The sequence below is a fragment of the Pleurodeles waltl genome, chromosome 4_2 (assembly GCF_031143425.1).
Source record: "Pleurodeles waltl isolate 20211129_DDA chromosome 4_2, aPleWal1.hap1.20221129, whole genome shotgun sequence".
Taxonomy (NCBI): Eukaryota; Metazoa; Chordata; class Amphibia; order Caudata; family Salamandridae; genus Pleurodeles; species Pleurodeles waltl.
In genome coordinates, this window is record NC_090443.1 from 145,195,861 (window position 1) to 145,218,989 (window position 23,129).

The window sequence follows — 23,129 nt, forward strand, 5'->3', positions numbered from 1 at the left end:
CCTTCACAATACTCTGCTATTTTGGCCATTACACGTTGTCCAGTGGTATTAATGTCCTTTATAGTCTAGTACACAATTCATTGCCATATCTAAGAATGCTAAGAAGCTTTTCAAATATGCCCTAATGAAAAAAATCCTATAGACCCACATTACAGGCTAATACATAAGTATTAAAATGCCATCATTGCATTAGGATTCTGAGGGGCATAATAATACTCTGCGCTGTATTAGTGTTATTTTTTTTACTCTAATTCATCGCAAACTCAACAGCATATTTATATTTTGACGCTAGACCCGACTAGCGTCAAAGATTGGTGTTAACGTCATTTTTCAGATGCGTGAAACCTCCTTGCGTGAATGAGATCCAAGGTAGGCGTTCCCGTCCAAAAAATTACTCCAACCCCATAGCGCCATATTTATCCACCCGGGCAAAAATGCCGGATGGGTGGGAGGCGGACTCAAAAAATTACGTTAACTCTGATTTGCGTCAAATTTTAACTCCTGGGTCAGGGCAGGCGTTAAAATGAGGCAAACTCAACACTACTTAAGGAGAACACACAGAAGCCACATTACCAACCCAAAGGAGAAGATGGAGGTGATACTGATCCAGCTTGCGAGACGACGCAGAGGACAGCAACAACTACAGCAATCACCACCACCCCAACGCAGCCCACAAAGGCAATGCAGAAGGCAGGAGAGGGTCTTCATAACCAGGACAACCCTCCTTGGCCTCAGGGACCAGGACATCATAAGGACCACAGACTGAACCGGCAAGCCATACTACACCTTCTGCACCACATTGAGCCACAAATCACAGCTAGCATGCAGACCCCAAACAACATACCACCTGTGACAAAGCTGCTAGCTGTCCTGCACATGCAGGCAAGTGGCTCATTCCAAACAATGGATGCCTTGGTTTCTGGTGTCTCACAGCTTCATTCTCTACATTCCTGCCAAAGGTGTTAGACACTATAATCTCCTTGACACCCGCCACATGAGCTTCCCCAACACACAGCAAAAGCAGCAGGTGACAAAACAGGGGTTCTACCAAAACCATGGCATCACACATGTGCTCGGTGCAATTGACTGCACCCATGTCCGGCTCGTACCATCTGCATCAACCAAGCACTTATGCCGGAATCGCAAGCACACGCATTACAGTAATGTGCAGGGCATAGTGGACCACTGGGGACTATTCATAAACATTTTAGCCAAGTATCCTGAGAGTGTCCATGACACCTACATATTCTGGCCTGGCAGGATCAATGAACAATTCCAGGACGGACAATATGGAAATGGCCTACATGTGGGTAAGTCAACAAACCTAGCAATATACACACAACACACCAACCCTATAGGACACACAAGACATACACCACTACATTAACACATGGCCAGGGTAACACAGATGTGCAGGTAACAACACATATGCACCATGCTGGAGTACACCACAATCAGTGCACACCACAAACACATACACTCATATGTACATAACACACCCTCTACTTGACAGGCCCACCACGTGAAGGACAGGTGCAGACATGTACCCTTTGCTAACAGAAAAACTACACAGACCACTACAAGTGCCCACAGGTTGCCTACTACGTACTCTTCACACACAGTACCCCAAACAAAAAATAGCACAGCCATGTCAATGGCATACACCTTGCTCATGTTATGTAAGTTCTGTATAGGCACAGATCCCTCAAATCATGCCGTCCAAGTCACTGGCAGAACAAACATCAAATGTCAGACAACTGCTGTCTAGACAAACTACATCTCATCAACACATACCTGACTTACCTGTAGTGCGCAGAGACTACTGCCTGACGCATTGGCTCACACACATAGGAATACAAGATCAATGCCCATCACATACCATGTGCCAGGTGTGTGATAAGTGGTACCACACCTACTGTAGTGCCATCTCACATGGACCACTTACTGACCCACAACACCATCATGTCTGTACCAGATACAATAAATATCCCACCATGGGCCAGAGTCACTGTCAGACAGTGCAGATCATGGATGCCATAGTGGGACATCACTGACCTAACATGCACTGTGCCAAGGGAAACATTTGCTAAGTAGCTGAGCTCCATCCCATAGCCTGCACTGTGCATGTGCTGACAGTATAAATGCTGAATCATGTGTTGGAAGGTAGGAGAGACACTATTATGTTGATCATCCTGTAACAATGGGATACACACCCTTGGACACCTAATGGCTGCCACAAACAGTAGCTGCCACTCTGAATCATCAAGGGACCTATGTAAAAGCCCACAGTGCTATTATCATGACCTGTACTGTATGTACAACTTGGCAGATGACCATTTTTTTAATGACTTGAAGCCACATTGTAAATTGGCCACCCTCCCATGCAGTATACAGCGTGGAAGGAGTATGCAATGTGTGTTGCTGCGGGTCTGTCACCACAAGATACAAAGCATGATGATGCTGACTCAGATGTAGGTGTTACCTAAAACCTGAGGCAGTGCCAACATCAAACACCACCCCAGGGGTGCTGTTTGCAGGTTGCAATAAGGAAGTAGACTGTGCTTTGAAATCATATGATTGTGCCACCAATGCATGCTGCATACTGCTGCACACACAGAAAGAGTCAATTGGCCATCAAAACAGCATATGTATAGGGTGGTGTCCCTTCCTGCACAGATACAGCCACCTCCACAGGCAGCCAGCCAAGTACCCTGGTGCAAGGTAGGTAGTGTAGGTGCACGGCTGCATATGAGCAACTGGACCAGGGGACAACAAAGGGATGCCTATTTACATGTCACACGTGGGGCATTCTTGCATAGTCAAAATGTAGTAAGATAGTGCTGCCAATTTTGGAGACATGTTGTGCATTGTCACTCACCCATTTCAATGGGCCTAAGTGTCGTACATCATCTACAATGACACATGTCAAAATGGATGGGATGTCCAGGCTGTGTAGTGCTACTATGTTGCCACCAAATCTGACCCCATTGTGTTGTGAGGATGTGTCATGTCCTCTCTAGTGATAGCACACTGATACAAAGGTGCACTACACAACACATGGTACATGGACCTTACACAAGGCCAGGAACTCAAACCATACCACAAACACATATGAGTCACAACCAACTCAAAATATCAACTGCCTTGCTACATGACAAACCTGTTGCAAGCCTTCACAACAACTTACCCTTTTAAACTAAACTTTTGCAGAGGATCAGGGTTATGGCATAAAGCCATGGATAATGTCTCCATTTCCCAACCCAAGCACAGCAGCAGAGCGTGCATATAATGAGGGACATCAGAGGAGATGGACTATAGTGGGGAGGATATTTGGCATCCTGAAGTCAAGATTCAGGTGCCTGGACAATTCAGGAGGCAGCCTCCTATATGCCCCACACATCGTCTGCAAGATCATAATGGCATGTGCTATCCTGCACAACATATGTGTGTGGATGAACGTCCCCTTTTATGAGCAGGTTGATGACCTGCCTGAGGAGAAGGAGGAGGATGGTGGTGAAGAAAATGAGGGGGAACAGCACAGCACAGCTACTGGGATACGCCGCAGACTGCACATAGTTGAGAACTTCTTCACTTAAAAATCACTTAACTCACCTTGTACATTTTGTCAATAAACACCTCACTTATTCACACAATCCAGCTTTGGTCTTTTCAATTTCCACAACATATACCTCAGGATTGCGAGTCTAACCTCAGGGTGCATTTTACAAACACTAATCTGAAAAGTACTGTTGCTACATCACATGTGATGTGTAATATTGTACTGCTATCATCACACACATCACAAATAGCCTCATCACTTGAATGTGACAACTAAAGGACACAATCTATGGGCCACAACATATGAATTACATAAACGTTTCCAAACTGTACAAAATAGCTTATCACACACAACTACAACATGTTCAAATAGGAGGTAAACAAGGGCCCCACACATGAGGCAGTGGATGTCAAAATTTGAAAAGACAGTAATGTTTGGACAGACCACTGTCACAACTCAGTGTGAGAGTTGCAATGGCTGCATGGAGCATGTGTGACAAGGGGGGGGGGACATCATTGGTAACAATGGTCATCATGATTAGCCCAGGTATGACAAGTAATGGAATTATTTGGGCCTGCGCAGCACATCCATGGTAATCAGTCGCCCCACTGGCATGGGGCCACAGGGTACACATGACACAGGGTACACATGACCTCACACTTTGCATGGACACGTCTGTGGAATGCACATCAGAATAGATGAGAACATATGCAGCTAGGGCTGCAGGTCCAACGCACAAAAACAACAACCGTTGCTAAATGTAATGAGTTTAATCAAGCATTTGTGGACAAAACATAATATTGGTGGAATGTAGGCAGAGTATGTCATTCACAGTACGTACCAAATATGTACACATGTCAGGCATATGTCAACATAAACTCAAAATCTACATACGGTGACAGTTGTTGGGTAACATTTCCTAGGTAGCATTTATCAGCCATCATCAACAATGCATGAGCCGTGTATACCGTCTTAAATGTTATGCTCTGTAAGACAACTGCACACATCAAATAAGTAAACACAATTCACAATCACAAACCAGAACTGTTGCATAGTACTGACTGCCATACACATATGGATACACTGTTGTCACACATGCACACATATGCACGACGTGCAAGTATTTGCATGCTGTTGACTCTGTAACACACTCATCGGTGTAACAGATCAATCACACCCAAATCACACTGTTGCATGGAATACCACATGTGTCCATACACAATATGCCACACTGCAGCGCAGCCCATTTCATTTGTATATTGATACAGGACGCATCCATAACAATGGAACAAAATCACGCAATCAGCAATTGAGTAAAAAAATGTGTCAAAAACATCTGCAAACGCAAAGTAAATGACCCATGGTCCCTTAGCGTGAATTCCATCTTTGCACTCATCTCAATACTGATTTTCTGTAAAATTTGATGCATAAAGGTAATGCGTAAAAAAAATGACACATGTAGGTCATGCGTCCAAATACTCACGCAAATATCAAATGCATCAAATAAATACACGCGTAACAGAAAACGTGACGCTCGGGGACAGGAAGTGATATAATAGGAAATCCTGTTTACAGGCATGCTACAGTGGGTGTACTTTCACTTTCACTTTACAGTCTGTGCCTCTTTTGACTGTGTGGCTGTGTCCTGGAGTTGGTGGTGTGTTTTTCCTGAGTATTGAACCTTGTGGTATCCCTCCTGTTGTGTTTTTTGTATTTTTGACTGTACTTTGTCCCACTGTCAGTAAATTTGTGTGTTTTTTGTCTATAAATGTACTGGTACTGTGGGGTGTCTGTCCGGAATGGTTGATAAATTGGGTTAGTTGGGATTAATTTTTGGGCCTTAAGTTTCCTTTATATTAATTTATTTTTTTTGTTGTCAACCTGTACCTGGAAAATATGTCTGATTTGGGGAAATGGACAAGGATGAGAGAGGATGAGCTGGGAGGCTTTGTGTGGCTGGTAGACCACTACCTGCCATTGATTTTGGAGATGGGGGGCCGTGTAATCCAAGGTTACCGGAGGGAGGCTAGGTGGCTGCGGTGGGGCATGGTGCTCCACCACCTGAAGAGGGTGTTTCCCAGCATCAGGAACGAGCACCAGCTCAAGCATCGCTGGGCAGATCTGGTAACCAGGGAGCAGGGTCTGCTTGACCATCTCGGTGTGGTGATCGGTGGCCCTGTTGGTGAGTCTCCTATTGGCATACTATTTACTGTTCACCGCTCTTGAATGACAGCAGCAGATGTATTGGAGTGCTGCATGCACTGCTTCTGGACAGGTTGCAGGCAACCAGAATAAAGTGTAACTGTGCCAGTCTAGACATGGAGTTCACATGTCCTAGCATTCTACCAATGCAGGTCAGATGTCTGTTGAGTCATGCACAACCATCACTAAGCCACACATTTCAGGGGCCATGGTAACACCTGTGCCCCAGCATAGTATCATGTATGATATGCAACACACCGCCAGCCTACTGTATTTAATTGGATTGTGTCAACAAAGTACAGCAATGCATTCATAGCGCTACATTGTCATCATTTCACACACATGATCCCTGCCATCATGTTAGCAAAAGGGGCTTACCCGCCTTAGGGGGCACTGTGAATGGGACATTTGATACCATTAGACAACTTTGCCACATCAGTCATGGATTACTCAATGCAGGATCATTGCAGACTAATAATTGAGCCCCATGTCCATCACAAAGTGCCTCTGGGTGCCTTGCAGGACAAGCCTGAATACCTCAGTCAAGTGTCTTGCAAAGCACCAGGGTAGTGTCATGAATTTGTCATCCAACTCCCTCTCATACCATGGAGTTCCATCTTCTAAATATTGCCCACATATGGTTGTTGCAGGGTGTGGCACTACATGAGTCTCAGGCCCAGTGTAAATGTGGAGATGTGTGGCTCTCACTCACCTGAGTGTCAGTGTAATCGTGAGTTTGCAGTGGTGTGTCTGTTGCACTGTTTACACCAGGATAACTTGCTAACTCCTTTAAAATAGTACACACTGTAATATGTTGTCCACTTGTAGTGACAGTGATCTGACTAAGCATGGTTTTCCATCCATATCTTATAGGTGGACCGGCCCCTACACCATTGGCGAAGTGGCAAGATTTTAGGACCCAGATGTATCCAGTAATCGTGATAATATCTGTCCTGTGCAGTAATCGAGGGTTTGGTGTGAGTGAGTCATGTGTGTTGCACACAATGCTAAAAGTGATAAGCTGTCAAATGATCAGTTATGAAAGTGGGCTGGATGGTGACATTGTGTCCCATTTAAAGGTTCCCCATGCACAAGCAGAGAGTCATATCTTGTGAGGCTTGTGGTGCTCAATGAGCAGCATTGTGTAAATAAGGTGATGACAGAGCCACATGTAGGCCCATATGTGACTAAGAAGTGCACTGCTGTAAGAATATTGTCACTGGGACACATCGTCATTCTCACAACACAGTGATGCACCATTTTGAACACAATTTGGTGCATCCCTGTATTGTAATGTATATGTAGGACTGGGTGGGCAATTGTCCCCCAGCATGGTGCTCCATATTTTGTACTTCATTTACGTGACACTTATGTGGAAAACAATAGTCGTGCATGCAGGTCAAGGACACACGTGTGCTGGCATGGATATGGGTGTGTAAGGAATAGTATTGGAGGATCAGGTATTGATGGGTGTCTACACCTGGACACATGAATGTAGATGTGATAGGCCTATGGATACCAGCTTCCTAGTTGGCAGCCCTCCTAATATATAGTCCTCTCCCTGACTCCATGTATGAGTGGGCATGCCTTGGTGGATGACCAGGACAGTTGTGATGATAGATTGCAAGGCCATCCCTCCTGAAGTACAAAGGGAAAAGAACAACACATTTGTAGGTAGATGTGATGCTCACAGTGTAGATGACAGTCATATTCCTCAGGCTTGCATGTGTACCTATCAACACTGACCCCTTATGGTTACTAACTGCATCCCATACTCCCAATAACATATTCAAGTTACTGGTGATGTATGGTTGAAAATTATCACAGATGATGAGGAATATTGGCCCTGGTCTATGTGAAGTTGGCACTGCCTTTGCATTGTTACATATGGCACAAAATCAATGCACACTTAATTTGGTTTGGTTCCTAATCTTGCTGTGCGTCGCTTTGGTGTTGATGAAATGATGTTATGGCAGTGTTGTCGTTGTATTTATCAGGGCCATTGTTTTTTCCAGAATGTGAGTTCGAGTGCATGTGCAATTAAATGTAGAGTGTAAGCTAATAATCTGTACATATTCCACACAATGTTGACACTGATGGTTGCCTGTCTCAATTTAACAGCTGCCAACATGAACAATGAGGAACTGTGGGCCTTTCAGAAGAGGGCAGTCCAATATAGGAACATCCTGGCAGTTGAATCTGGGTTCCGGAGGATGGCACGCCGCTATGGTAGGAAGAGATCCACTGGGGAATGGCGGGCATTCACCCAAGGGTGATCCACACTGGACACACAGAGAGGACCAAGCCGCAGGGCTGTGCAGGGGGGCACAGCTGCCACCACCACTTAAGCCCCAGCTGCTACACCAGCCCACACCACCTGCTGCCATGGACATGTATTTGATCAAGGAGCAAAGAGGGATGTCACACTGGTCATTTAAAATTTGGAGAAGGAGGTTGAAAAAAACACAAAGAGACTTAAGTTCATAAATAAAACCTCAAGAGAGCACAGCTGTAATTTGCTTTGTGACTGCCACCCCCGTTCTGTACCCTCCCTCCCCGTTTGTTTTAATGTTTTATAGTGGGTTTTTGGTTTTTAGTGTCAGGTTAGATTAGGTTAGTAGTTTAGTTAGGATAAGTGGGTTTGGGGGGGGCTTTTCAACTTTGTACATGTTACTTTGTGGGTATAATGTTGGGGCATTTATGTGTTGTATTAATATATATATATATATAAAATGTTTAAAAAAATACCAACAAATATACATTTCTTTAGATATAGGTAGTACATGTGTAGTTTAATATATGTTGTCCTGCACGTGTCTCGTAATGTAAGGGGGGTGGGGGAGCCAATGTTGTTAAATGTGTTAGGTAAGTTTAGCATAGGGTAGTTAGGGTCAGTTGTTGGTTAAGTATAGTTAGGATAGGTTAGGATAGGTGTTCTTAATTCTTTTTGGTTTAGTTTAATTCTTATTGAAAATCTTTGGGTAGTCCCTCACTTCATGTGTTATATGCTTGTGTCTCAGGGTCTTCCCATGAGTGTACAGTGAAATTGTGTGTTGGCCGAGGGATTCCGTCCTGCCTCCATATCCCTCTCTTGACATGATTATCACCTTCTTACAACTGAGCGGTCATATTGGAAGCTACAACACATCTACTTGTCCATGCATCTGCCATCCAGTAGACCCACCACTCAAGGTAACTATGTTAACTTTGTATTGGATAGGTAGGTGTGGTAATTCAGCTGTCATTGTTTGGGTCCTGTGTAGAAATGTGGGGCACTGTGGGACCACTGACAACAGCCTACATTTAATATCTATCCTGCTAAACTGACCAGTGCCAATTACAGATGAGGTTAAGTACCTCTGTTTCACATCAATGTGTTCTACTGATACTCCCAGCTGACGATATTGCCCGAGCACTGTTTCACAGCCATTCCTGCCGTATGTAGTGGGTGAAGCATACATGAGTTCAACATTTTTCACATACTCAGTGAATTGCTGGTAAGGGATGAGATAAGCATAGACGTTCATCATATAGGTACCTTGTGCGTAGATATGTGCCCCCATATTCTTACACCCTTGCACTGACACTCTGTGACTAAAGACATGTTACACACATCACAGTTCCTAAGCGTAGTAGACGTGTCACAATACACTAAGACATGCTGGTTGTGTAGGTGGTGTTTATTGACAAGTGTCGTAGTGCAATATTTACAATATCCAGGTCTGTGACCCCATTAGTGAAATCCATACAATTGTGGCACAACACAAGTCCAGGGTTGAGGGACATGTCATGGGACATGCTTGGGTAAAGTGTCATTCAGTGCAGGGGAACATGAATTGCCAATTGGAAAGTGAGAGTCAATTGCAGTCCATAGCAGAAAGGTCAACAGTGTGTCGGGAGAGAGTTCATATCTTCAACTATGCTAACACTGGCATGATGTCAAGCATGGAACCAAGGAAAATACTGTCCATGTGGCTTAGGCTGGTGCTACCGGGAACTCCTACAGGTGAAGATGATCTGTTCCACATTTTCATCCTCCGATGTGTGTCGTGTTTCCTCTGCCCTTGATGGTGGTAGTGGGGAGGTAGAGGGGGCCAGACACACTTCAGTGGTTGGAGATGTGGACTCCCAGTTCCCGGCAGCTGCCATCTGTGGAACTATATATGGCATCACTGCAGCAAGGAAGAACTGCTGATTTTTTAGTATAGCAGCAACATCCCTGTGGTAGGCAGCCATGTCTGCCCTGAGGGATGCCATTTCCTGGTGCATGGAGTCCATCTTGTTCTCAAGCACTCTGATGCCAGTTTAGGAGGGCAGTTGTTGTGGCCTCTCCCTCATGGCAGCAGCTATGTCCCTCAGACACTGCTGGACTCCATGCATTGGGGAGTGTGTGCCTCGGTTTGCTGCAGTCTGTTCAGTAGCCGTAACAATGCACATGCGCATACACTCTAGGCTGGTTGCCATACTTTACATCCCCACCCGCACCTCCATGGCCAGCTCCCGCTGGACTCCTACCACTGTCCTCTGAAAGCTGGTCCCTGGGTCCTCGGATTCCTCAGCTGTGTCGGTGCTGGCAGGTCATACTATTAGGGTGTTGGGTGGGGCCTGTGGGATTAATACTTCTCCTTGCGACTGAAGGTGGTGTCTGGAGGGTTACAAGGACTTCTTGGAGGGTCTCTTGGCTGATGGTTGTCAGCTGGTCATCCAGGTCATCGGGGTACTCCAGGGCAGGCAGATCCGCAGGAGAGCTATCATCCTCTGCAATGAGATGGTATAAAATCAGTCTATCTGTGTTGTGGCAGTTGATATGTCACGTCAATGACTTGCTATTTGAGGCTCATTGTCATCTTAGTTCCAAAACATTGTTCCTGTACATCACTGTACATCATGGCTGCAGTCTATCAGCCCTATGCCCCACCTGTGTGTCACATAAAGGGAAGCCCAGTTGGCGCAATTGGCTGCGTCATATCTTCTAGGTGTGATGTATATCCTTTTTGTGGCTTGACACCATCTTGTCATTGTCAACCCTCCCTATGCATCCATTTGCATGGCAAGGCTTTGCAATGGGTGTTGCTGTGCTTATGCCACAGCACCACACATGGCAATTTTCCCCATCACAGTCTTACATGTTTCACATACACCCATGTGGTGCTGAGACCTTGCACCACCCCAGGGATGGCATTGCCAGGACACCATGCTCTTGTTACCATTGATGGCTCCTCATGTTGATGTTTGTGTATGTGTGCTACATTGCATAGCACTCATGGACCTAGCAGAGTCCAATTTCATCTTCTGTCTGTGCAGGTGTGTTTGCCTTTCTGCACACCTATGTCCTCCCCCTCAATGCAGCCCTCCTTGCACTATGATACATGAGTGCAGCATGAAGGCAGTGCAGCTAATTTGACACAGCCACAGGGTTAGACCCAGGGGGGATGGACAGCATGGGTATGACATTTCTGCTGTGTACATCATTATGTATGCGACAGTGCCTGATGGTAAATGAGTCTATGGACATGGCCATTTAACAGGAGTTGTACTTAGGTCAGGGCCTGAAGCTAGCTTGAGGTGATTCTGCAGGTAGTCATACTGGTCCCTCATTTCAAGTGCGTCAGTCCTATTGGCACCTGACTGCCATTGTCTATTTGACTACCCCCAGCAGCACGGGTGGTAGTGGCAACTGTTTGTCAGTGTGGAATGCCCCATGGGCCAATTGCCTGGCACTGGCAGGTTTCCAGCAGCTTACAGACTGGCAATGCCAGCTGTCCTGTGATACCAGACCAGTATTACGTTCAGCGCTACCCTCCAGATCTGTTTCCACATTTCCACCAGCCTTTTCATGGCAGGGAAACCCCCATGCAAAGGTTGTTGGTGATGTGGTGTGGGGTGCCCCTGCACAGCCCAGCAACCTGCCCTTTGCCCTTTCCACTGCCTGATTTGCAGGGATGAGTGCAGCGTGTCCTGTCACACCCAATGCACCCCAGAACTGGCACTGACTCTATCTGATCCAACCACAAAGGGTACACTACACTGGCAGTATTACCAACACTGGACTTACCCATGCACCATCACCCACCCGTCGATGTGGAATTATACGCCATTATGTTCACAGTCATACCCCATGTGTTGTATGTGTGTGTTTATTTCCCCATTCATATGTGTCCCACATGGATGTGTCAGAGTAGTTGTTGGCTCAGCCTGTGACTGTTGTGACCTACTGTTTGCTATCTGTGGTACATATTTTCTGTAAAGGCACATTTCAGTTCAGCATCAAGATGTGTGGTTCAACAGTACTGCAGTTTAGTTGGTCTGGGTAGTGGCATGTTACCAATGATAGAGGACCAGCCTGCTATTCCCCTAGCACCTGTTCAGTTCATTGTTTCCTGCACCCAAGTGGCACCCTGACTGCATGATGGAGTGGTGGCTGCCTTATGTGGATGTGTTGTCAATGTGCGGGGTGGTGGTGCTACCGGCACATGTCTGGGTACTGTTAGGACAGTTGCAATGACTTGTGTGCTGTGAGACTCAGCACACATGCGTTTGGGCAGTGAGGCAAGGCAGTTGCAAGGTGTTACTGCAAGGGACACCACCATGACATTACCCCAGGAATGGTACTGACTGACTACCTAATCTCTGAAGTCTTGGTCGTGTTGGTAAGGTTGATACGACTATATGCAAGGGATGTTGTGATGACACAACCAGAGGCACAGTGATTATACATGCCATCCATCCCATGTGCTTCATATGTACATTTAGGTATTTAGGCCTGGTGATCAAAATATGTCCAGGTTGTGTATGTGTTATGGTGCATGGCACTACCAAGGCATAGGTACATGTGTAGCTTACGTCAGCATGGTTCAACTTGCTTCATGTGCATTGTGTCCCTCTGCACTCCTTTGACATGCATTGTGTGAGTCCTATGTGCCTCCCCCTTCTTGCACTTGACATTTTAGCATAAATTTCCCCCATGCAACTTACCCTGCTTTTGTGGTGTTTCCTGGCAGTCTGCGCTGTCCTGCGATTCCTTTGATGATTTCCTCCGAGATGACCGCTGTAACCATCTCCTCCATCTCGTCCAAGTCCTCTTGTGGTGCTGGACTCCCACCTCTAGTTTTCAGTGCTGCCTTCCTGTTTCTTGACATTTTTTCCTTGGTCCTTCAATTGCACTCCGTTACAGTTCTCCTGACCTCTGCCACACTGTTAATCTTGTCTACTATCTGCTGTCAAATTGCCTCTCTCCTTCCAATTGGCAATTTTGAGGTGACAAAGAGTTGATTTTGATGCTCCTTCAACCCCCTCACCACTATTTCATGCTCCTCTGCACTGAAACAACACTTTCTCTTTTTCTTCTCCCTCCCTTGGGTCTTGTCCGTGTCCTCATGGCTGGTTCCTGGTTGATTGGTGTCTTCCTGGGGTCTCTCCTGGCTTCCTAGGTCCATTTTGCCTCTCCTTTGCAGTGTTATCTCCGTTAGCATCTGTATTTGATGCTATTGCGGGCAAAAACGGTGCATTTCCGTTTTGGGACATGTTTACATGTCGTAAAACAGATTAGAGTGATTTTTCCTGGGTTAACATCATTTTGCCTTACGAAAAGGCGCAATGGTTAACATCGAGAAAAATGACTAGACTATTTTTAGCGCCACCCAGCATCATAGTATAAATATGAGCCCTGTGGCATTAAATAATGGCGCTAGTCAGCGTTAAACTTTTTGACGCAAAACTGTGTTAGCGCCTGAGTGTTTACCCACAATCCTAAAAGGAAGCAAATTACGTTCCAATTGAAACTCATGATCACCATGGAAGCTCATTTGTTGTATAAATAATGAAATTAACATTAATTTCAATGCTCCATCATAATCCAAGCCAACAACACGAATCCGAGATTATTTATAGAGCTCTTTCATATTCTGTGTAAAATAAAAATAAAAATTACATGGTGCCCTCCCTCATATTACAAACACCAATGTGTTCCGCAAGAAACCTACCAGATCCACCACCATATGAATTTTACAAATGGAAGATTAAAAAAAAGGGCCTTAAAGTTTGCTCTTTCAGTGACCCCATTCCAAGGTGGTTCACATCACGCCACTTTTGGGAATGAGACCTCTATTCTATCTAATTCACAAAATAGCTGTCTGATAACAACTATCTAACCCGCAGAGCACAAATACCTGGACTTTCACACACACCCTTCGTTCATGGTATACACACCTCACCACTTCACCTATATGGTCAAATGTATCCCTTGCTTACCCTAACAGTAAACTAGACTCCAATCCTTTTACTAAATTATTTGGATGGATGAGTCCTCAAGTTATCAGCTGTGGCTCATAATACTCTAGAGACAAACTATTTCCAATCAAGCAATTCAACAATGTATGGGAAGAAGAGTTCTGCAAGCATTTTAACACAGTAGACCTAACGCACATATCTGCTATGACCTGGAGTCCTTACCTACTCTCCTTCACAACAAGATATCATAACCACCTAAAAAGTGGCCTCTTGCCGGATAAAAAAATCTCAAAAACGTACTATCAAATTCACTAACAGATGAAAAACAGCGATACTAGCGATAAAAAAATCTGCAGTCAGGACCACTTTTCTAAAAGCATTAATAAGGCTCTAAATTGAACAACGTAAATCTTTAAAACGTTCAATGAAATTTCTAAGGCCCCAGCAACTTTAGGAAACCCTGCGAAGACTTGCTGGACACTAATCTTTAATTTCAGTGAATCAATCAATACCACCACTTCACATTCTCCATACTAACCATTTATGATTCCCATCATTCCAATCACCTTCCTCCTTCTTTAATGTCAAGCGTGAAACTATGGCCCTTCTTATTTTTGACGCAAAATTGCGCAAATGCAGTATTTCAGCAAAAAGATTAGCGCCGGCTTGCGCCATTCCACAGCGCCACCCAGGCACCATATTTAAGGAATGGCGCAAGCCGGCACTAAGCATGGGTTAGCGTTAAAAAAAAAAAAGACATTAGCCGGGTGGGAGTGGCGGTAGAGGAGATGGAGGTTGAGCGTCAACCAATGACGCTAGGCTGTTTGAGCAAAACAAATGCCTCTAACCAGCCTAGCGTCATTTCCTGATGCTTAGCCATCCATATCACATGAATCCTGTCTTATAGACAGGAGTCACGCTCACCACCCCAATGGCCAGCACAGGGGACCAGTGTCCCCTGGGCATGGCCACTGTACCCCTTGTCATGTTGGGGGGGGGGGCATTTCAGGGCTCCCAATGGCACTAAAAAAATGTGTTTGAAATACTTACATATACTTATCCTACTTATCTGGGATGGGGTCCCCCATCCAATGGTGTCCCTCTGTTGTGGGTGGGGTGATCCAGTGGGTTGGGGTGGGCACCTGTGGTCCCTTTCTGTTGTGTTCGACCATGGAAATGGGTCCACAGGTCCCCTAAAGCCTGCTCTGACCCAGGCGTTAAATAATGCTGCTAAGCAGGCTTAGCGCTATTATTTAGGCCTGCCTCCCACCCGTGCACCTTTTTTGCACAGAAGGATAGATAAGGCACTAGGGGGGAGATTTATGGAAAGTGGTGCTGCACCAAGAGCAGCACCACTTTCCCAGCACCCCCCTACCGCCACCATGTGTGCGCCATATTTAAAATACGGCACACCATGGCGCAGGGTAGGGGGCAATAGAGTAATCTTTTAATGACTGCATTGATGTACTCTGCAGGAGCAGTGGCAAACTGTTGATGCTACTCCTGCAGAGTACATAGAGGTCCATTCTAAAGAACGGAAGCCCTCTTTTAAGCGTTAATAGTGCTGTAATAAATGGCGCAAGGAAATCCCATAGATTTCCTTGCACCTTTTTACCGGTTCCCCTAACGGGGGAACGCCCCCTTTGCATACATTATGCCTGGCGCAGGCATAATGTAGCGCACAGGGTTACATGTAGTGCATGCACTGCGCCACCCTATAAATATGGCACGGGGATTTTGGCCTTGTTGGGCCACATTAGCTTAAAAATGAATGACGTTAATATGGAGCAAGGTGGCACTAGGGGCCTATAAATATGCTCCTAGGGGCTTTGAGTAATTTTTTGGCCGGAAACACCCACCTTGCATCTCATTGATGCAAGGTGGTTTCACGCATTCCAAAAAATGACGGGTCTAGCGTTAAAATATAAATGTGGAGTTAAGTTTGCATTGAGTTTGCGTAAAAAAAAAACTCAAATTCAGAGCAGAGTATAAATATGCCCCGTAATTCCTTTAACCTCTGAGGTGAACCATGGTCGGTGCACTTATTAAGAAATGTTTCCAATCCATCTCAGATGGTATCATGCACAATGAAGCTATGCAATCACTACATTCTCCTTAATCAATTTGTGGAAGAACCCTAACTGCTGTCCTACTATTGAGAGATTTGAACCCTTCCCTAAAACAGCAAAATCTTGGAATGAGAAGTTACTAGACAAATGTTTACACTTCATAAGAACATCGCAAAAAAGATTATAGTTTGATATCACCGCACTCTGTTTAGTTCCCCACAAGAAAGGCGCTCACTCCTAGGGCCAACCGTCCAAAGTGCCCCAATAATTACAAATATCAAGACAGGACAGGATAGCCCTTTTGTACTAGTGTCTGACCAAAAATGTTCCTAAAAAATTTAATGAAGGCCTAATACCCCACAAAGATTCTAGAATTAGAGTCACAGAGAACTTCAATCAATGAGTACAAGCAACCTGAAAAACCTGTGGTAAGGATATTCATTCTTGGAACTTCTTCAGGGCCCAGATGTCAATGGCATCCAATCAGCCAATATGATGCTTTTTATTCAGAAATTCTTCCCGGTATTAATTTGGTAGACATTCTGTAAAGCAAGAATTTCGGCGTAAAATTTCATTTGTAAATTTCCAAGGGTAGGAGTATGCTTCCGATCAATCTATTCTCGAGTCCTGGTGTACAGCACAAACCTGAAGTCATAGCATTTTGAAAAGTATGTTTAGGAAAGGCTGTGACTTCAAGCTTGTACTAGATACTAGATCCATATTAAACGGTCATCCACTTCATCGTGTGGAGCAGTTACACGATTGACTCAAGGTATGAAGGTGAGCCCTTGAATGGATTAATTCATTTTTATACAACAGTGGGCAACAAAAATGTATAGGATCTTCTGTTCCATTCTCCTGTACACAATAATGCAGAGTTCTTGAGAGGTCTTCCCTGTCTTCTCAATTCTTAAGTGTCTACATGCTTCGCCTGGCACCAGTACAAGACCATCATTACGGTAAATTCAATCCAGTAGATGGCAGCTATCTTTGAATACATTCTATGAGTTGTTGAAAGATGTTGGTGTGCCTTCAGCAGTGAATAACACAACTTGGCCTGTGTTAGTTTAGACATTTTTAGTTTTTTTAAAATTGACTTAACCAGCAAGCAGGTGAAGTCACCATTGGACAAAACGAATAAAATGTTAGATTTCTTAGAGAAACAGAATGTATTGGTGAGAAAGGTGCAGGTATTTTTGGGCTATGAGAAAATGGGTTGTTGGTTGACTGGGGTGTGAGTCCTGGTCAAACAGTAACCACAATTCTTGTCAGGGTAAGGCACAAGTAAACCTCAAATTAACCTGTGCTCACCCTCTGGGAGCTTGGCACGGAGCACTGTGGCTTAACTTGAAGGCTATGTGTAAAGTATTTGTGCAACACATTGAAAGAGCATAACTTGGCTGTGCCATAATGCTTTGAAAAACAGTGATCAGCTACACATATACTGTGTGCAAACCACTTTCATGTAACCGTGGTGGACTGTGGAATCATATTATTGGAGTGCCGATATAAGCACAAGCCTGCAAATATCTCATGTAAGCCGCTTGTATGCAAATATTATTCAAATGTAATGGTTTTATAATGCATAGAAACTAAACATTTCTATAACCATTTCTCAATATACTGTGTTTATGAGAATTTCCCATATACGTTTATAATCAAAGGTGTGTTAAAAGTATGTGTTGAACAGGCTGGTGTTAAGGCCTGACTTGGTCAGTGAACTGCTCTGCCTCACGTGGCTCCACCTGCTAAGTAGAGCCCTCGTTCCTCGCTCCTCAGAACTCCTGACCCGTAAGGAGTTCGAGGCCCTCATCCACCCGCAGGCCTCTGTCTGCACCTCATCCCTGGTGTCTAGTGGGAGAGCTTTGCTTTCCAAGTAGGCTGCCTCCCTCCTCCTTTTTCTCTTCTTCTCTCTCCGTGTGCTCTCTCTTCCGTGTCTGCCCCCCTGTGCCTCTTTTTGCCGTTCGCTCTCCTCTGTGCCCTTTTGACTTCTGCTTTACTTTTGCTTCACTTTTGCTTTACTTCTGCGATTTTCCCCCCCACCTCTCTATCTCCCCCGCCGCTACTGCCTCTGCGGCCCGCACCCCTCTGCTCTCTCACGCTGCACTCCCGCCGCTGCTGCCCCCACGGCCCACCCCCTTTTTTGTGCCGTTTTCCCCCCGCTCCCCCCTCCCTCCCTACTTAATGGCAGTCGCTGCGCGGTAGGTTGAGCAATACCACTGACCTGGTCCTTGAACTGCTCTGCCTCCAGTGGCTCCACCTGCTAAGTAGAGCCCTTGTTACTCGCTCCTCTGAACTCCTGAACCCTGTCAGGAGTTCAAGGCCCTTCTCCACCCGCAGGCTGCTGCCTGCACCTCATCCCTGTTGTCTAGTGGGAGAGTTCTGCTTTCCTACTAGGCTGCCTCTCTCCTCCTTTTTCTCTGCTTCTCTCTCCTTGTGCTCTCTCTTCCCTGTCTGCCCCTCTCTGCCCCTTGTTGCTGTTCACTCTCCTCTGTGCTCTTTTGACTTTTGCTTTACTTTTGCTTCACTTTTGCTTTACTTCTGTGCTTTTCCCTCCACTCTCTCTCTTACACTCGCTCTCCCACCTCTCTCTCTCCGCCATCACTGCTGCCCTGCGGACCCGTCCCCTCTCTCGCACTGCACTCCCGCCGCTGCTGCCTTGCCCCCTTTTTTCACGCCATTTTTGTCCCCACTTCCGCCTCCCAGCTGTCCTCTCCTCCCACCAGACTTAATGGCGGCCGCTGTGCGGCCACGCCGTTGGTGCGCCAAAGGCAGGCCCGTCTGTGCCCGTCTGCGCCTGGACCGCACCCAGCACCGGAACCCCTGGCTCTCGGCCCTCCACCGCCGCCACACCCGTCTTCATTACGACGCCACCACCCTCCACGCCCTCAACTCCGGCCGCTCACCTGCCTACCATCAAGCCACCCCGCAGATCACCCGCGAGCACTTCTTCTGCTGGAAATGCACCTTCACCAGCCTCCACGGCAACGATCCACCCACCAAGGCAGGACTCAACCATCTCAGATGCATCGTACTCAACACCCGCTCGGTCCACAAACACGCTGTTGAACTCTGATCTACTCGAGTCAGCTTCCTCAGGCGTGGCCTTCCTGACTGAGACCTGGATGAACTCCTCTTCAGCGCCAGACATCGCAATAGCCATCCCGGATGGCTACAAGATCACCCGCAGGGACAGCTCCAACAAACCAGGATGAGGCGTCGCCATCGTCCAGAAGAACACCCTCAGGATCACCCTCCATTTGGGATGACTTCTGGTGGCCTGCCACACTGGAAACAGCACAGACACTCACCGACCAGGCACGCAACCTGGGATTCATCCTGGACTCCTCACTATCTATGACCCAGCAAGTCAACACCATCTCCTCTTCCTGCTTCAACACCCTCCACATGCTTCGAATAAGCAGCAAAATGGACTATGGCAATGTCCTCTACGCAGGAACCACAGCCAAACTCCAGAAAAGGCTGCAACACATCCTGAATGCCTCCGCACGCCTCACCCTGGACATCCCCTGCCACTGCCACATCACCGCCCACCTGACAGACCTGCATTGGCTCCCCGTCAACAAGAGAATCACCTCGAAACTCCTCACCCACGCTCACAAGCCCTGCACAACACCGGACCGGAATACCTTAACAGATAGCTCTCCTTCTACACCCTGACGCAACAGCTTCACTACACCGACCTTGCCCTCGCCATAGTCCTACGCATCCGCAGAACAACCACCAGCGGCAGACCATCCTTGCACCTCGCCGCCAAAATGTGGAACTCTCTTCCCACCCACCTGCGTCAGACCAAGGACCTCCTTTCCTTCAGGAGACTTCTCAAGACTTGGCTGTTCGAGCAGCTTCCCCCCTCAGCACCTTGAAACCCTCATGCGTGAGTAGTGCGCTCTACAAATTTCCTGATTGATTGAAGGCCTGTGTTTTCTTTTTCCGTTTAAACTTTGAATGCAAGGCCGGTTCTTGTTGTTTAATCTTTTGATTTTCAGGTGCCTCTGCACCAATCCACGGTTAATGAGAATCACATTGTTAAGTACAGATAAGGTGGTGTGAAGATTGGTTGCCAAGGTTGTGGAGCAGCAACCAGAAGCTGAAAGAATAACTCCCCTTTCGGATTCCTGGACATGAGAATAATGTGTACAGAAGAGAATGAAGACTAATTGCATATAATTCACAATGTGTCCTATTGGTGGAAATTTCCTTGGCTGTGATGTCAACTACTGGAAGGTTCAGAGGTTGATTAAAGTGTTGATCATTTAGTTCTGATTCAGACTCCATTTGCCCCTTGACTAAAGTGGACCTTTCCTTTTTGTTAGACTAAGGGCCTCATTATGATCATGCCGGGATTTCCCACCGTGTTCAGGATGGTGGTCTAAACACAGACCGCCAGCCTGTAAAGGACCCCACCAGCCGAATAATCAACATTCCGCTGGGCCGGCGGGTGCAAACAGTGTTTCCGCCAGCGGGCCCAGTGGAATGCTGGGCGTGGACATTGCCGAGTGCTCCACATGGAGCCGTCGTCAATGTAGCAGTGCGGCGGGTGCAGCAGACCTGTCGCGCATATCATTGCCTGTAAATCGGGCAGTGACATGTGCAACGGGCTGTGCACAGGGGCTCATGCACTGCCCATGCCAAGTGCATGGGCAGTGCACGGGCCCCCATTCCACCTGACTTTTCCTGGTGGGGGAAACCGCCAGGGAAATGCTGGTGGACATAGGTTCTTTATCCGGCGGCACAGATAAGCAACTCCGCTATCATCAGGCTGCCTAGCGGCGGTACCCTGGCAGTGGCGGAGTTCCGCCTGTGGCAGTCCCGCAATGAACATAATATGGCGGTCCGGACCGCCATGCCGGTGGCAGTAATTACCGCCACCGCCGGCATGGTGGCCCGGACCGCCTATGTTCATATTGACCACCTAAGTTTCTTTACACTACTCACATCTTTCTTGACAGAACTTCTACTGAAGTTTCTGAAATGCTGACATTTTTCTCTGAACTTATCCTTAGTTTATTAGACTAGTCAGGAATTTCGATTAAAAAATTAAGCAGGAAACTCTGAGCTTGAATTCAAAGCATCGTACACTTTTCCTTATTTTTTGCATTTTTGCTATTGAGATATTGGCCTTTACATGCTAGTGAAATTTAATAATGTTCAGCACTTTAGTTGTCCTTTGGTGATTCTCCACATATACAGTATGGTTTTGAGACTCATTTATGTAACTTAGACTCTCAGTCTGTAATAAATCCCTTTCTTCAGTTTAAGTTGGTCTCTGAGATTTTATGTGTGAGCAAATGGGTTACACTGTCATTTAATGAAGTGAGTGAGTGCGTTTCCTCCTTACCCCTCGGGACTCGTAAAAAGATTCATCAGACTCAGAAGATGGAAGAAAAGAACATATCTGGATCAATTTTAAACAGTAACAAAATGAAAACACCACACAAAAAGGACCCCACACCAGGTTAGAAATATAGGAGTTCATTTAATAAACAGAACAAGACCAGAACAACAAAAAATCCAATCACTAGCACATGAGTTATGAATTTTTAAAGAATAAAGGACCAGTTGTAGCAAGCTGTTTGCATGTCGCAAACTGCGAAAAACGCAGTTTGGGCCATGCAAACGGCCTCCCGCGATGTACATTCACAAATTGCGAGTCGGTACCGACTCGCAATTTGTGAATGCGACTCGCAAATAGGAAGGGGTGTTCCCTTCCTATTTGCGACTTTCATCGCAATTCAGAATTGCTTTGTGACAGCGAATGCGGTCGCAAAGCAAGTCGCAGTTACCACCAGTGTCACACTGGTGGTAACTCATTCGCAAAAGGGAAGGGGTCCACATGGGACCCCTTCCCCTTTGTGAATGTCGACAAAAATATTTTTTCAGAGCAGGCAGTGGTCCTATGGACCACTGCCTACTCTGAAAAAACGAAACCAAATGGTTTCGGTATTTTTTTCATTTTGCAACTCGTTTTCCTTTAAGGAAAACAGGCTGCAAAATGAAAAAAAAAAACTGCTTTATTTAAAAAGCAGTCACAGACATGGAGGTCTGCTGACTTCAGCAGGCCACCATCCCTGTGAGTGCAAGGACTCGCTATGGGGTCGCAAAATGCGACCCACCTCATGAATATTGATGAGGTGGGTCTTTGCGACCCCATAGCGAGTCGCAGAAGGTGTCTGAGACACCATTCTGCATATGCTTTTGCGATTCTGAAATTGCGAGTCGCACCGACTCGCAATTTCAGAATCGCAAAAGCATATCTTGCTACATCTGGCCCAAAATGTAGTATAGCACTTAAAAGCAAAAATCTCCAACTGCAGATCTTGGGTCATGCCAGCCCGGGACAAATTCAAAAGCTCAGTTTGACCACAATGGAGCACGGGCCAACTACAGGGACCCAGCTAGGTAAGCTGAACAAAGTATATTAAATCCTGGTTGCGGAGCATTGCCTGGATCCGAGTCGAAGATTTGTTGTGCAGCCAGTGAGATGCATTGCTTCCAAGATGCATCAAGACTGCAGTGTGAGGTCTTGTGTCGACGTTGAGAATCCAATCGACAGTGCTGGTGATGTGAAGGCCAGTATTGGGGATGCGTTGCGCAGCCGTGGCAAGGTGTTGGTTCTGATGAACAGTGAAGCTGTTATATGGAGCTTTGTAATCTTTGGCTAGGCTGCTGTCGACAAGGGATTTGAGGATCTTCTCCGAGGAAGCAACACACAGCGGTGGTTCTGAAGGTAATTGGTGGAACACAAGTTACGGAAAGCGGCAGCAATGCAAGTCTTCTGCGCAGGGTCCAATCCACCAGCAGCGGTGATGCGTTGGTTCTGCTTAAGGAGGCTCCTTTTAATCAAAGAGATGCGTCAGTTTTGCTGGGGAAGGGCCGTTCAGCAGAAAGAATGCATCAGTCCAGCGAGAAAGCACTAAAAGGCCCACTTGCAATGGTCCAGGACTGGGATAGCACCACTTGGCAGGGTAGATTCACAGATGACAGAGTCCAGGTGTAGAAGCATTGTGCTTGGATGTTCTTTTGTGTGCCTGAGACTTCAGATCAGG